Here is a 15,282-nt window from a genome sequence, read left to right on the forward strand (position 1 = left end):
GCTCCGCAGCATGTGGGATCTTCCCCAACCAGGGCTCAAACCCGTGTCCCCTGCATTGGCAGGCGGATTCTTAACCACTGCGCCACCAGGGAAGTCCTGGAACGGTGTTTCAATGGCATGTCTAGGCCCTTGACAAAGAACTTACAAGCTCCACAAGGCGACGTCAGACTATTAAGGGTCCAGAGGCGTGTATTTAAGTTCTAAGTGCTTTAATTCTGAATGTTAAGGATGCTTGGGGAAGCGGATGGTTTGTGTGGGTCTTTAATGTGCTCTTTTGAAGAACGTAGAACTGCCGTGTCTTAGAGAATTGAAATTATTTAGAAAGCAGAAGGAAATGAGGCACTGAAGAGAAAAGCTGTTGTTGTTATTTATTACATGCTGATTGCAACCGCAGTGGTGACAAAGGTATAAAAGGAGGGGACTGCTGGAAACATCAGGGTGGGTTTTACTGCATATAACAATGTGTGCCGAATCAGTTCATTATCTTCATGTCAATATCAGGAAGCTGCATGGAGTGCATCATATTCAGTTTTATGCGTTGTCTGCAAAATGTTTGAGTTTAAATTCTTAGATAGGAATGTCTAGTGTGTTAACCCATTGCATTATCGTGAACTGATTTTACTACATGACACTTCTGACAAAAAATGTGGGTTTTGGGACTTCCCTGGTGGCGCAGTGGTTAAGAATCCACCTGCCAATGCAGGGAGCACAGGTTTGAGCCCTGGTCCGGGAAGATCCCACATGCCGCGGAGTAACTAAGCCCATGAGCCACAACTACTGAAGCCTGTGTGCCTAGAGCCCGTGTTCCACAACAAGAGAAGCCACCGGGATGAGAAGCCCCTGCGATGAGAAGCCCATGCGCCTCAACGAAGAGTAGCCCCTGCTTGCCACAACTAGAGAAAGCCCGCGCGCAGCAACGAAGACCCAATGCAGCCAATAAATAAATAAATAAACAAATGAATAAATAAATAAATAAATAATAATTTAAAATGTGGGGTTTTTTTTCCCCCTCACATCAACCAGTTCTCCACTCTCTGGATACTAACTGGGTGTTTTACAATTCATTTCATTTCTGACACTAATTACCCAGAGTTAGCACAGACCCCACAGGTTAAGGGCTCAGTCCCACAGGACTGTTCCGATTTCAGGTGCCAATCTCAAGTCTCAGACCTCCCATACTTCTGAGCAACTGGTGATAAATTGGAGGTTCCTGTGACCCCCTCCTCAGGTTTGATAATTTGCTGTAATGTCTCACAGAACTCAGGGAAATACTTTACTTACTCTTACCAGTTTATTGTCAGGGAGACAAATGAACAGCTAGAGGAAGAGGTGTATAGGGTGAGGTCTGAAAGAATCCACATCACAGGAGCGTCTGTCCCTGTGGAGTTGGTGTGTAGCACCCACCTGGCACATGGGAGTATTCGCCAACTCAGAAGCACCCTAAGCCCTGTCATTTAGGAGGTTTTACGGAGGTTCCACTATGTAGGCATGATGATTAAATAATTGGCCATTGGTGATTGAATTCAATCTCCAGCTCCTCTTCCCTCCCCAGAGGTCTGGGGGTGAGACTGAAAGTTCAAGCTTCTAATCAAAACTTGGTCTTTCTGGTAACCCTTCCCCACCCCTCAGCCAAGAGTCATCTCATTAATATACTAAAGGCACTCTTATTATTCAGGGAATTCCTAAGGTTTTAGGAACTCTGTGTCAGGAACCAGGAACAGAGACCAAATATTATAACAGAAGATACTTGTATCAGCCCCCATCACTCAGGAAATTCCAAGGGTTTTAAAAGCTCTGTGTCAGGAACTTGGGAAAAAAGACCAAATATATATTTCTTATAATATCACAATATCACAATTATCAAGCCATGTGACTAAGTTTTCTTAAACAAAACACAATTATAGATTATAGTTATTATCTGGGGAAAGGTCAGGCAGGCCTCTGCTTGTTCAGCAGAGTCATGGAAGTCTGTGGCAGCTTCCTTACTAGTCGAGGTGGCAAATAAGGGGTCTCAGGAATCTCTTAGTGAGGCTCTACTCAGACAGATTCTTTTCTCATAAGTGTGCTCCTACTGCATTTTATGCATAGCTGTTTCTTATCCTCTAAGCAAGCAATCCAAGAGACAAGGTAAAAGTTTCGATACCTTTTATGACCTCACCTTAGAAGTCACGCAGCATCTCTTCCTTGGTATTATAGTGGTCAAGGCAGCTAAAGGTCTGCATAGGTTCAAGGATAAGGAAAATACACCTCTTGATGGAGAATGTTAATATCACATTTTAAGAAGAGCATGTAGGACAGAATATATGTCCACGTGGCCATATTTAGAAAATGCAATCTGCTCCAATATGGAAAGCATGTAAACACACAAAGTGTTCACAAACATTAGCTATTATTAGTATCGCTAAATAAATGTCTTCATAAGAGTGAATCAGTGTATCTTCCTTTGGCTAGAGCTTCATAATGTAGTTAAAGAATTATTTACTTGTGAATTTTCAGTTTGAGCTTGTCTTGTTTATGTCTACCTACTACCTGCATGGATCCCTTGAAATTGAAGAGTTTTTAAATTTTACTTTTATTTTGAAGTCATTTCAAACTTAACAGACGTTTTAAAAATACTACAACGAACTAACTCTCTAAACCCACCTGGATTTACCTGTTTTAACACTTTTGCCTCATTTACTTTTACTTGCTTTCTCTGTCTCGGTGTGCGGGGTGTGTGTGTGTGTGTGTGTGTGTGTGTGTGTGTGTGTGTGTGTGTGTGTGTGTGTGTGTGTCTACCTTTATTTCTCTACTATTTTAGAGTTAGTTTCAGACATCATACCCCTTTATCCCTTATAGCCTCATAGTACCATCATCAAATTCAGGTAATTTAACATTGATACAACACTATTATTTAATATACTATTAAACCATATTCAAATTTCAACGATTGTCCTAATAATGCTTTTATAGCAGTTTATTTTCTCTCTGAACCAGGATCCAATCCAGGATCTCAGATTGCATTTTAATCTCCTTCAATTGAAGCAATTCCTCAGCTTTGTCTTTTATGACATTGCATTTTTGAAGTACACAGGCCAGATGTTTGGGTAGAAAGCTCCTTCCATCCTATTTACTTGAATGAACGGATTCTTATTTTTGTTAAATGAATTGTAATCCAGTACTGTCAATTCATTCATTTTGAAGCTCAGATTGTCCCAGATTTGGCCAGTGGGTGCCCTTAAAGCTGGCTCCTGAGTCTTCGACATATCTTCTATATTAGATTGTTTGGGCTGCCATAAAAAAATACTACAGACTAGATGGCTTAAAGAACAGACACTTATTTCTCACAGTTCTGGAGGCTGGGAAGTCCAGGATCAAGGTGCCGGCCAATTTGGTTCCTGGTGAGCGTTTCTTCTTGGCTTGCAGATGACCACCTTCTCTCTGAATCCTCACATGGTGGAGAGAGAGGTGTAGTGTCTCCTCCTCTTCTTATAAGGTCACCAGCCCTATTGGATGAGGGTTCCATCTTCATGACTTCATTTATCCTCATAAGCCCTATCTCCAAATACAGTTACATTGGGGGTTTGGGCTTCAACCTATGATTTTTGAGGGGACACAAACATTCAGTCCATAACGTCTCCCATCACTTTTTTGAGTACTTCCTTACTTTTTAGTATAGCAAGATATTCTAAACCCTTCTTGTATTTCTTTGCTTCAGCCCTCCTTCCTCTAAGCTCTGGTTCCTTTTAGCAAGGAATTGTACTTAGAAACAAGATCTGCAAGGAAGCATTTGTGTAGGTCATCTAATGTTGAGGCTGTTCAGGCAAAAACTAATTAAATAGTGAATCTGTGAAAGGGTTAGAAAACCTTCCTTGGATTAGAAAGTGTAAAGACATTTGGGCACTTCTTGACCCTTGTCTAAAATGTTCTATGTACAATATTACTTTTACATTCAATCAATTGCAAAGCAATAGTATGAGAGCCATATGCCTAGGCTTCATGAAGTGAGGATCTATTGAACACTGAGTCAGGAGAGTAGAAATTGAGAGCTAGTAAGAGGGCCGGATGCCAGAAGAAGGTACAGCACTTGTGGGGCACCCACTTTTCAGAAAACTGGTTAGAACCAGCAGACAAATAGCCTTGTTTTGAAATAGTGACTGTTTGTACCATCTGGACTTAACCAATCATAATGCTCAGTTGACACTCCAAGGCTATTATGGTCTTAGAGATGATTTGTAGTTTTTGATTTAAGCTCCATTTCAGAGATCCAGCTTCTCTGTGTAGGATCAGATTTCCCTGCCTTGCACTGAACTTGGCTAATCTTTGTCCATCCTAAATCTTTATGTTACTTATCCTTGCTGATTATTTAGGACAAGAGACATAGTCAGGGAAGGAGGAGCCCTGGCCCCGGTACTCAGTAATTATACATCTTTTGATGACTAACTGACTTACTGTGTAAACCTAAGTCCCTTCTCCTTTCCAGTCCTCAGTTTCCTTATGTGTAGAACGAGAGACTGAGGCTAAATTATCTCTAAGTTCTTTTCTGGCTTTCAAATTCTCTGAAACCTTCCCTGCCTAAAATCTTTAAAGTGTGAATTAAACTCGCAGATCAAGATAAATTACTAGTGGAGCTGGGTGCATTACAGAATTAAATTCTTCAGAGCCCCAGCAAGCCTGCTTTTTGGAGCGTGCTTTCTTTTTACAGCTGTGAAGAGAGGAATCAGCACACTAGTTATAACTTCATATGACTAATGGTTACCATGGCGACCACTAAATATTCCTTCTAGACCTTGCATCTGCACAGCTCACTGAAGCAGAGGAAATAAACGTTGCCGCTTTGAAAAATGATAAAAATAATCTGAACCGGCGACAGGCTTAGAAGGAAAGGAGAGATCTCACATCTGAAGGTCAAGCCATTTCATCTCATTATCTCTCAGGCCTTTGTTTAATTTCACAAGGCATTTGATGCCAACTGAATGGATAGGTCACAGGCCTGAGGGATTTAGCATGAGGCTTCTGAAGCACTTGACTAATTTTTAAAGAAGCTTCTGGGGTTCTGACAATATTTGCTAGGTTAGTGTGATGACCCCTATGTTGAAATGCTGAAAGTGAACATCAGGACACTAGGAGAGGACCCCTGGGCTTCTGGTAGTTCTTGATATCAGGTCATCTTAGTGGTTTAAGGAAAGAGCGACTAGAAGACTGGCCAAGGTCAGACCACACTCAGAGAGCAGGAACATGGGCAAGAGAACTGGGCCTCATGAAGCCTGCAAATTAGACAAGGAGAACGGATGACAGGTTGACATCACCTTGGTAAAACGTGGGCAGTCACCAGGAAGACTAATGCTGTGGTGCAGCCCAGGAGAGTCACCCAGGAAACGTAAATGAGTGGATTAGTGGAGAGGGGGTGGGGTCTGTGCAAAACTGGAGAGCACATGGCCTGTCTCCAGAGGTCAGCCTATTGTTGCCATGGGAGATTGCAGATCCAGAGCTCCCATTTTTCAAGAGAGGCTATAAATCTGGATTTTTAAAAATACGAAATTTCTTAATTAGTTCATGTTGACATGGTATGGGCTGCCATTTTGAATTCTCTGAAATTACAGTTCCATTTTTTTTTTTAAGACACCAATTGTACTTGAACATTTGTTACTTTTTAAAAATTAATTAATTAATTAATTAATTTTTGGCTGTGTTGGGTCTTCATTTCTGTGCGAGGGCTTTCTCTAGTTGTGGTAAGCGGGGGCCACTCTTCATCGCGGTGCGCGGGCCTCTCACTATCGCGGCCTCTTTTGTTGTGGAGCACAGGCTCCAGACGCGCAGGCTCCAGATGCACAGGCTCAGTAGTTGCGGCTCACGGGCCTAGTTGCTCCGCAGCATGTGGGATCTTCCCAGACCAGGGCTCGGACCCATGTCCCCTGCATTAGCAGGCAGATTCTCAACCACTGCGCCACCAGGGAAGCCCCCTACAGTTCCATTTTGAAAATGAAAACAGGAAATGCCAGAGAAGTGGGATTCTGTATAATGACCTGTACAATGACCATGAGACCAGGAACACTCCAAATGCAATCAAGTTGAACTGGGTCCATAATGTCAGGGAGGCACAACTGTGTGTGATGGTTTTGGAAGAAGTTGGCATTTCAGTAACTACATTGTGCTTGGTTTAGAGAAAGAATATGTCAATAGATAGAAGATGATCTGCATGGCAGGTTTAAGAGGGGTCCAGAGTGACACACATTGCAGTCTGTCTCCAGCACCAGAGGCTGGGAATACCTTTGCAAGTGGCTAGTCAGTCTTCCTGAAGCCGTCTCCCACAGCTCCCCTCCCCCCACTATTTTCACCTGAATTCCAGTAGACACACTAGCACCAGGAACCCAGCCTTGAGCCAGTCCTATGCTTTAGGCTACTTTGGGGTCTGCACATAAGTCATAAACACCTGACTAGGGTGGGGAGTGAGGGGACAGAGAGAGCAAGTGGACAGTGTCTGACAGAGGAGAGTAGCCAACGTATGTAGAATTGCCCATTATCCTATCCACTCCGTTAGCCCACTGGGGACTAGTCTGGTTATTGCCTAATAAAACTTAGCGCCTGGGCTTCAGTAGGGAGCAGCGGATCACTTTACCCTTTTGAAAAGCATAATTACTTACCAGCTTACAGAATTATTATAGGAAAATCTGAAAATTGGGGAAAAAAAGGAAGAATAACTTATATCATGAAATAGAGATGAAGAGACAGTTCACAGGAAAAAAGTGAGATCAGCCAGCAAAATGTTGTCTTGTGGGAAATTACTTTGATGTATGGTAGCCTCCAAGTACCATTCCAGACAAGTCATTACAGAAGTTATGGAACAGAAAGGCTTATAGACTGAATTAATATTCTGGAATCATGTAGCTCATTGAATCAATTTAAAACACAGAGTGAGAAACAATTGGAAGAAACAGCATACTCAGGGCAGGTGCATGTGGGCAGAAGGACCACACTATCTGAATCCTGTGCTACACAGTGTTCATACGTCCTGACTCATGTGGCCTTCCTTCATATGTCCTGACTCATGTGGCCTTCCTTCAGATGTCCTGACTCATGTGGCCTTCCTTCATATGTCCTGACTCGTGTGGCCTTCCTTCCTGGCCACGTGGATATGAGGCCCAGAGTTGAAGGGAAGAAAGGGGGTTCAGGCAGGTGGAAGATGCTTGGAACCAGCACATATTTCCTCTCTGGGAGAGATGCAAGGGTAGGTATACTGAACACAGCTGCAGCTCCCTTATTAACCTGATGAGGTTAACTTGTATATTTGGTGTGCATTTGCTAGGCAGAGGATATATGGGCCAAAATGGGGTCATAATGGGCATCACCAAAGTGTGGATAATTTAGGGATGGCATAGCCATCAATCTGAAAATGACATTTTTACCTTACTAATACTTAAGGTTTACTTGTGTAGCTTTTGAGCCTTCGACACTGGTGGCGGTGGTGGGCATCCTCCTCAAGTTTTGGAGACCCCTAACCCTTTACCAGACAGAGAATGACAGCTCCCTTTAAGAGCTAAACCAGCGCTGTTTTCATGGGGATATTTAGGTCTGTGAATGCCCCAAACCTGCAGACAAGAGAGTAAGTGTACGCAGTAAGATGAGTGGAGGACAGAAGTCCAGAGAGAAGATCAACACCTAAAGGGCAGATGGAGAAAGGGGAGCACGTGAAGGGGATGGAGCTTGAAGGACCAGGAGGTGATGCTGTCCCAGAAGCCAGGGTGCTACATAAATCCTGCTGAAGTTAAAGGGGCCGGTCGTGAACTAAAGATGAGAATGTCTCAGTGAGCGCACCCATCTAGGAGGGGGAGGGAAGAGAGCCAAAGCGAGGGAGCTCCTGCCGGGCAGGATGGAAGGTAAAGGAGAGAGACTGCCTAATCCGGAGTGCTTCGTCCTGCACAGGGGGAAGAGTGCTGATGGTGTCAGGAAATCAAAGTGCCATTTTGGGTCCCCCTCTTTGAAATCACATCACTCCACAGTGGGGTTTATAGCACCCCACTACCTGCCCCTTTCTTTCATTCCACACTTCCGAAGGGTTTGCCTATGTGCACGTTCTTTTTCAGATGTCTAATTCTGACTCAGAAAATTGCTGGTTTCAACTCTTTTGCCAGATGGCTGAGGAAAGAGCAATTGACTGTTAGTGCTAAATGCCTGTGTCAGAACCCAAAGCAGCCAATTCCAATTAACATAAAAAGCAGAACACAGCTCCTAAAGTGCAAGTGTAAAACGATGGGATGATGAAACCTCATCCTGGCTGAGGAAAGAAAACACGCAGCATCCTCTCTCCTCTCAGATGCTGGCCACACTGCTGGGTTGAGAGGCGGATGTGTTCACGAATGAGAGGGGACTGCAGATCAGTACCCCTAGAACAGCCCCCTTGGTTCCTTTCTGTTTAGCAGGATGGGAGTGGTCCTCAAAGTCACAAGTCAGAAATCTTTATTTGTTTGGGTGGATGGAGTACAACATTGTTGTTTTCAACACAACTTCCTGTTTCCTCAAATGAGACTTATTTCATAGAAGTGAGTGGTACTGATCTTTTAAGTGGATGATATAGATAAAGAGCTCTTGATTTTTCACATTTAGAGAGGCCAAAATAAAAATAAAATAAAAAGATCTAAATTGAGATATTTTGTTCCCATCTCATTTCCATCTACCCTATTTCTTTCTGCCCTTAAGAAGTAGTCATTTTAGGGATTTCCCTGGCAGTCCAGTGGTTAGGACTCTGAGCTCTCACTGCCAAGGGCCCGGGGTTCGATCCCTGGTCGGGAAACTGAGATCCCACATGCTGCGCGGCACGGCCAAAAAAAAAAAAAAAAAAAAAATTATTCATTTAAATTATTCTCTTGCTTATTCTTCCAATATTTCTTTATGCATATGCAAGCACACGTGAATTTATGTATGTGTATTTATATGTGTATATATGTACATTTTTATTTCCTTTTTCTCCCCATAAAAGATGGCATATTATATAAATTATATTATGTCTTGTTTTTTTGTTACTTAATAATATATTTGGAGATCTTGCCATATTAATACACAGAGAGCGTCTTCATTTTTTTTTTTTACTTCTATATCATATTCCACTGTATGGCTGTACCATAGTTCATTTAACCAGTCCCCTGTTTTTGGACACATGGATTGTTTCTAGTTTTTTGCTATAACAAACAGTTCTCAGTGGATGGTCTTGTACATAGATCCTGTGATATATGTATGAGAGGAATCATAGGAGAGATTCCCAGAAGCAGCATTTTAGTTCAGATGCATCTGTAATTTTGGTAGATGTTGCCAGATGGCCTTCCATGGAGCCTGACCATTTTGCATTCCATCTGGTACAGTATGAGAATGCCCGTTCCCTGCAACTTAAGTAACTGAGTGTTGCCAAATTTCTGCTTTTGTTAGTTTGTTTTTGTTTAGTAGGTAATGAAATGGTAGCTGAGGGTAGTTTTCATTTGTATTTCTCTTATTATTCTTTTTTCAGGGAATAGAATATTCTTATTTTACTTTGTTTTCACTGTTGCTCAGAGAAGGATTATGACATGATGATGCAGGGAAAAAAATCTTTCCAGGTGCTCCACTCTTTGGCTGTAAGGACTTCATAAGACTCTGGGCTCTTTGCCATGTCCTGTGTGTTAGTTAATTACTTCACATTTCCTTTTAGTGGTTAGTAATCATAATGATAACCAACATTTTTTGAGTACTTACTATACACCAGGCATGATCCTAAGCACTTTATGTATTAACTCATTTACTCTCCAAAACAAAAAAATAGCTTTATGCAGGAGGGTTGCTATAAGCTTTGTATTCAGATGTGGAAACTGAGGCACTGAAAGGTTAGTAACTTGCCTAAGGTCACAAAGGAAGTCTGTCCGAGGGTAAACAACTGTCCCATTTTTCCTGGGAGCATCTCGATTTTAGCACTGAAAGTCCCATGTCTTTAGAAACCCCTCATTCCTGGTACAGTTGGTCACCCTGGTCTAGCCCCAGAGTCTTTGCTTATCACTGTTAGGCCCCTCTGAAGATCAAAGGGCCTGCCTGCTCGTAAGCAGAGGAATGGGGGCGGTGATGTTCCTATAGCAGCATGTGTGAGACTTAATTTGCAGGTTCTTAGTTTTATTCAATTAGCCTGATGCCAAGGGAGTAGGAAAAAAGAGAGTAGGGCCACTTCCTCTAATCAGGTAGCAGCATAATGGCCATAAGGAGAGGGCAGTTAATGCAACTACTGTCATGAGAAAGCCATGTGGAGATCTAGTACAAAAAATAATAATTGTCTTGCCACGGTGGTAAGTGAAAAATGTTCATGTGTTATCTCAGTTACTCGTTGGAGTAGCCCTGTGAGATGGGTACTAATATCATACCCATTTTACAGAGGAAAGGTTAAGAAAATTCCTGAAGGAAGGTTGATTGACACTCAAGTCTGCCTGCAAAGCCCATGGTTTCAAGCATTATATTTTACCTAAATATAAGCACATATTTGATTTCTGACTGGACCCTTAATGCCTGTCAGCAGGAAAGACTCTCAGACGAGGAAAGTCTGAATCTTTGGGCTGCTGCAAGAGATGTTGGTTTGTGCTTGAATAGAGTAGCTCAGCAGCTAAGCGATTCAAAATGCCTGTGAGGGTTTCCAACAGCTCTGGGGAATATCTGAGAGAAGAAGGCCTCGTGTAAACATGCTGATGCTGTGAAGAACAGCCAGAAAGTGTCTGCTCTCTTTCTGCTACCTGGAGCCACGTGGCACTGAGCACGTCTCACTTCATCTCTGTGGATTTAGGCACCTCCAGTATACAATGAAGATAACTGTTTCTTACTTGCTTCAAAGATAATCTTTTGAAGACCCTTCTAGTTCTAAGATTCGTGACTATCCATATAGCCCTGATTTCGCAAGCTGCATTATCCTTGAGGAAAATCAAGGCCTCATTATAGAAAAGTTTATGCCAAGTGCATTGTGTATATAAATTTGTATAATTCAAGAATGAATTTGGTTAGGGTCCTGTGGTAGACAGAATTTCTACAATGGTCTCCCAAAGGTGCCCTGTTCTCATCCCGAGAACCCATGAATGTGATAAGATTTCTCTGATTATGTTATGTTATATTGCACAGTTGGTCTTAAAATAAGGAGATTGTCCCGGATTATCTGCTAGGCCCATTGTAATCTCATGAGCCCTTAAAAGCAAAGAGCTTTCTTTGGCTGGTAGCAGATGAGGCCAAAGTAGGAGACAGGGTGGTGGGAGAGATTTGAAGCACAAGAGGGCATTGGACACAGCATTGTTGGCTTTGAGGATGGAAGGATACTTGTGCCAAGGAATGTGGGCAGCCTTTAGGAGCTGAGAACAGTTTCCGGCCGACAGCTGGTAAGGGACTGGGGACTTCAGTCCTACAAGTGCGAGGAAATGAATTCAGCCAATAGCCTGAATAAGGAAGTGAATTCTTCCCTAGAGCCACCAGATAACCTCCCAGCCTGAACACACCTTGATTTCAGTTTCTTGAGACCCTAATCAGAGAACCAGTGAAGCTCAACTTGGATTTGTAACCTGCAGAATTGTGAGATAATAAATGGATGTTGTTTTAAGTTGCTAACTTTGTGGTCTTTTGTTAGATCAACAGATAACCAATATATGTCCCAATCCTTATTTCCTAGAATCCTCATTTTCTACCTGATAACCCTGTAAACTAGAACCCAACATGACCTGGGCTTACTTATGGGGTGTTCCACTTATGTGCTATCTTTTTTTTTTTTTTTTTTTAAGATTTATTGATTGATTGATTGATTGATTGCTATGTTGGGTCTTCATTTCTGTGCTAGGGCTTTCTCTAGTTGCGGCAAGCGGGGGCCACTCTTCATCGCGGTGCGCGGGCCTCTCATTATCGCGGCCTCTCTTGTTGCGGAGCACAGGCTCCAGACGCGCAGGCTCAGTAGTTGTGGCTCACGGGCCTAGTTGCTCCGTGGCATGTGGGATCTTCCCAGACCAGGGCTCGAACCCGTGTCCCCTGCATTAGCAGGCAGATTCTCAACCACTGCGCCACCAGGGAAGCCCCTTTATGTGCTATCTTAACACCTGATCATGTCACATTGTATTGTCTTTGGCTGTTTATTATTTGTCTCTTCTGTTGGGTTATAAAGTCATTAAGAGGAACAGTGTGTCTTGGTCATTGTTGAAAATTCAGTACATATCTGAGGGCCTGATATATAGTAGTTCTCAACCAACACTTGAATGAAAATGAGATATTACTTCATGCCCAGCATGGTAGTTAGGTAACAGTTTTCATGGATACTTTTTTGGTATGTGGATTATATCAGAGACTTTTAATTATTTTTCTAAAAAAAAAAATCTCATGATCAGAAACATTGCCATCAAGGAAAACCATTGGTTGAAATGTAAAAGAGCAAGTATAAGCTCTGACTACCTCTAGCAAGTAGAGAATTTACGGTATATTGATCAATTAATATTTTCTTCAAAGCGCTATAGGTTCATGAAGCACAATAACAGCACCCATTAAATACTAAAAACCAACCTGCAGTGCTAGGATAGCTATATAATTTTTCAGGAGCAGTCATTCTTAACCAATTTTTATGTCTTCAATGCAGTGAATTCAGTTATTATATTTTCTGGTTCCCAGTAACCAAAAATTTTTTGACTCCATTTTTAAGTTTCAAAAAAGTTTTAAATGTGTCTGTTGGATGAAGGGAGAATATAGGACTTATGAGAAATCCAGATAGTTTTTGTTGGCCTAGTGTTGATGGGAAGACGTGGGGACAGAGTTGAAGCAATAGAAGTGGAGTCCTAAGTGACATGAGACTAAGATTAGAACTGGAATCATTGTTGTGAAGAGTCAAAATTATACTAGATGCTGGAGTTGAAAGAGTGAGTAGAAATGGGAAAGAAATATCAAGGTCAATAGCTAAAAATAGAACAGGGCTAAGGCTCTGAATGGCAGATTGGTGCTTGCTATGTATTACAAGGGTGAGTATTCTGTCTGTCTGGACATATAAAGTATACTAGTTATGTCCTTAGGAAGTTCAAGTCCTAAACATGTATTAGCTGGTCCTAAAGCACTCTGTGTGTGTGTGTGTATGGAGAGTGAAAGACAAGCAATTCATGGAAAGGTGTCCATATAAGATGGAGCTGAGTGGGAAGTTGTTTTTGAATGAAAAAACAAATTGTATATGTATACAAGTTGATTTCTTCTTCTTATAGTGAGTTTTACTGCTTTTATCTAAACACAATACTCTACAAATTTGGTGGCTAGGAGAAGGAATCTTTTTGGTATGAAGTGTTATTTTTGCTGTGAAAAAAAAGGTCTTTGGTAAAATTAGCTATGTAACCCTTGGGCCCAATTCATGAAAATGTATACACCAGCCACATAGCTCTCTCTAGCTGTTACGCCATCTCCAGTACCTGCTCAGTTAGTGATTCAGAGTATTCTATTACCCCAGTAGTATTCTACACTGCTTCAGAGCTGATGTTGGAAGTTTTTTGAGGTTATCTCTGTAAATAATAATGTCCCCATACTGTAGGCTTCACCTCAATGTGTGTTACATCTCGTTGGAAAATTTACTGACATTATGCAACTTTCTTCTCTCCCTTTGGGTTTCGTCCAACACTAACTCTGGCCCATTTCTCTCTTAAAATTTTTTAAGCTGGAAGGGGCTGAGTTTAGTTTTAACTGCTGAAATTGGTGCCTTGGTGGGTAAACTTCACCAATATTATTGATCAGATGAAATGGTTTTGTAGACCTCAAAAGAATTTAAGTTGAATTAGGAGCCAGTAGCTTGAGAGTTTTAGCTGGAACTTTGAAATCTCTTGGGTCCTAGGAATAGGCTTAGGGAGCCAAATATTGGTTCTTTTCTCTGTGGGTGCAGGGTTTATTTTTTATTTGGGCAAAAAGTTGTTCTTCTGTCTTTCAAATTCATGCTGTTGTGCTTTGATTACAGTAAGAGCTTCATTGCCATTAATTATTGATGGAGGTGATGATGGCTATGTAATCTCATGAGACCAGGTGGCCTTAACAGGTTTTAAACTTGGTTCCTCATTCCTACTCAATCCAGCATGACTTTCTCCTGGTATTTTCCATGTTATCAAGGTCTTGGATCATTAAAGAGAAATGCAAATTTAAAAAAAATCTCACCAGAAATTGTAAAATATCTTAATTCATAAAGTAACTATTTTGTGTGAGCCTGGGGCACCATACTTTATTTGATCAGACACTTTCATTGGAAACAAATCTGTCAGATAAAATTAGTATTTTCATGGTTGGTAACTGAAAGAATTGCTAGGCAATCTTAATACCTTGCTTTGGGTTATTATCTACTGTAATATGTAAAATTTAACCACTTCAATGTCTGATCTAAAGGGGAATACTCAAGGAGTATCATTCATTTCTTCTTTCTTTCATTTACTTATTTAGTCAAATATTTATTGAGTATCCACCATTTGCCAGATACTGTGTTAGATGCTGAAAATATATCAGTAAAGAAAACAAACTCTCATAGCAATTACATTTTAATCAGAAAGACAGACAGTAATTAAATAAAGCAAGAGATAAGTACTATCAAGATAAAAAGAAACTACTGTGGAGGAGAGGGGTTAGTCATTAAAGCAATGTGAATTCCTAAGAAGACGGGTAATAATATATCTATAATAATCATAATAAAACAAGGCACATGATGGACCTCGAGTCTGTCATACAGAGTGAAGTAAGTCAGAAAGAGAAAAACAAATACCATATGCTAACACATATATATGGAATCTAAAAAAAAAAGGTTCTGAAGAACCTAGGGGCAGGACAGGAATAAAGATGCAGACATAGAGAATGGACTTGAGGACACGGGGAGAGGGAAGGGTAAGCTGGGACCAAGTGAGAGAGTGGTATGGACATATATACACTACCGAATGTAAAATAGATAGCTAGTGGGAAGCAGCCGCATAGCACAGGGAGATCAGCTTGGTGCTTTGTGACCACCTAGAGGGGTGGGATAGGGAGAGCGGGAGGGAGACGCAAGAGGGAGGAGATATGGGGATATATGTATATGTATAGCTGATTCACTTTGTTATACAGCAGAAACTAACACGCCATTGTAAAGCAATTATACTCCAATAAAGATGTTAAAAAAAAAAAAGAAAAACAAGGCACAGTAGTATAGCATATCGCTACTGATCATCTGGGTAATTGCTGTTTAGTACAATGACTTTCTTTTTCCTTGAGCTTTTGATTTCTATTTTTATTTATTTTTTTTAGGTCTCCTATTTTATAAAACATTAAGGTGAGGGGGCGGGGAGACACAGT

General features: G+C 41.3%; 1 long non-coding RNA gene across 1 annotated transcript in view; it reads left to right on the forward strand.

The window, feature by feature from the left end:
- Nucleotides 1–15,282, forward strand: part of LOC309640447 — a 191,600-nt gene that overhangs the window by 2,986 nt on the left and 173,332 nt on the right. The window lies entirely within an intron of this gene.

Source organism: Balaenoptera physalus, assembly GCF_965194825.1.
Source record: "Balaenoptera physalus genome assembly, chromosome: 13".
NCBI classification, from domain to species: domain Eukaryota; kingdom Metazoa; phylum Chordata; class Mammalia; order Artiodactyla; family Balaenopteridae; genus Balaenoptera; species Balaenoptera physalus.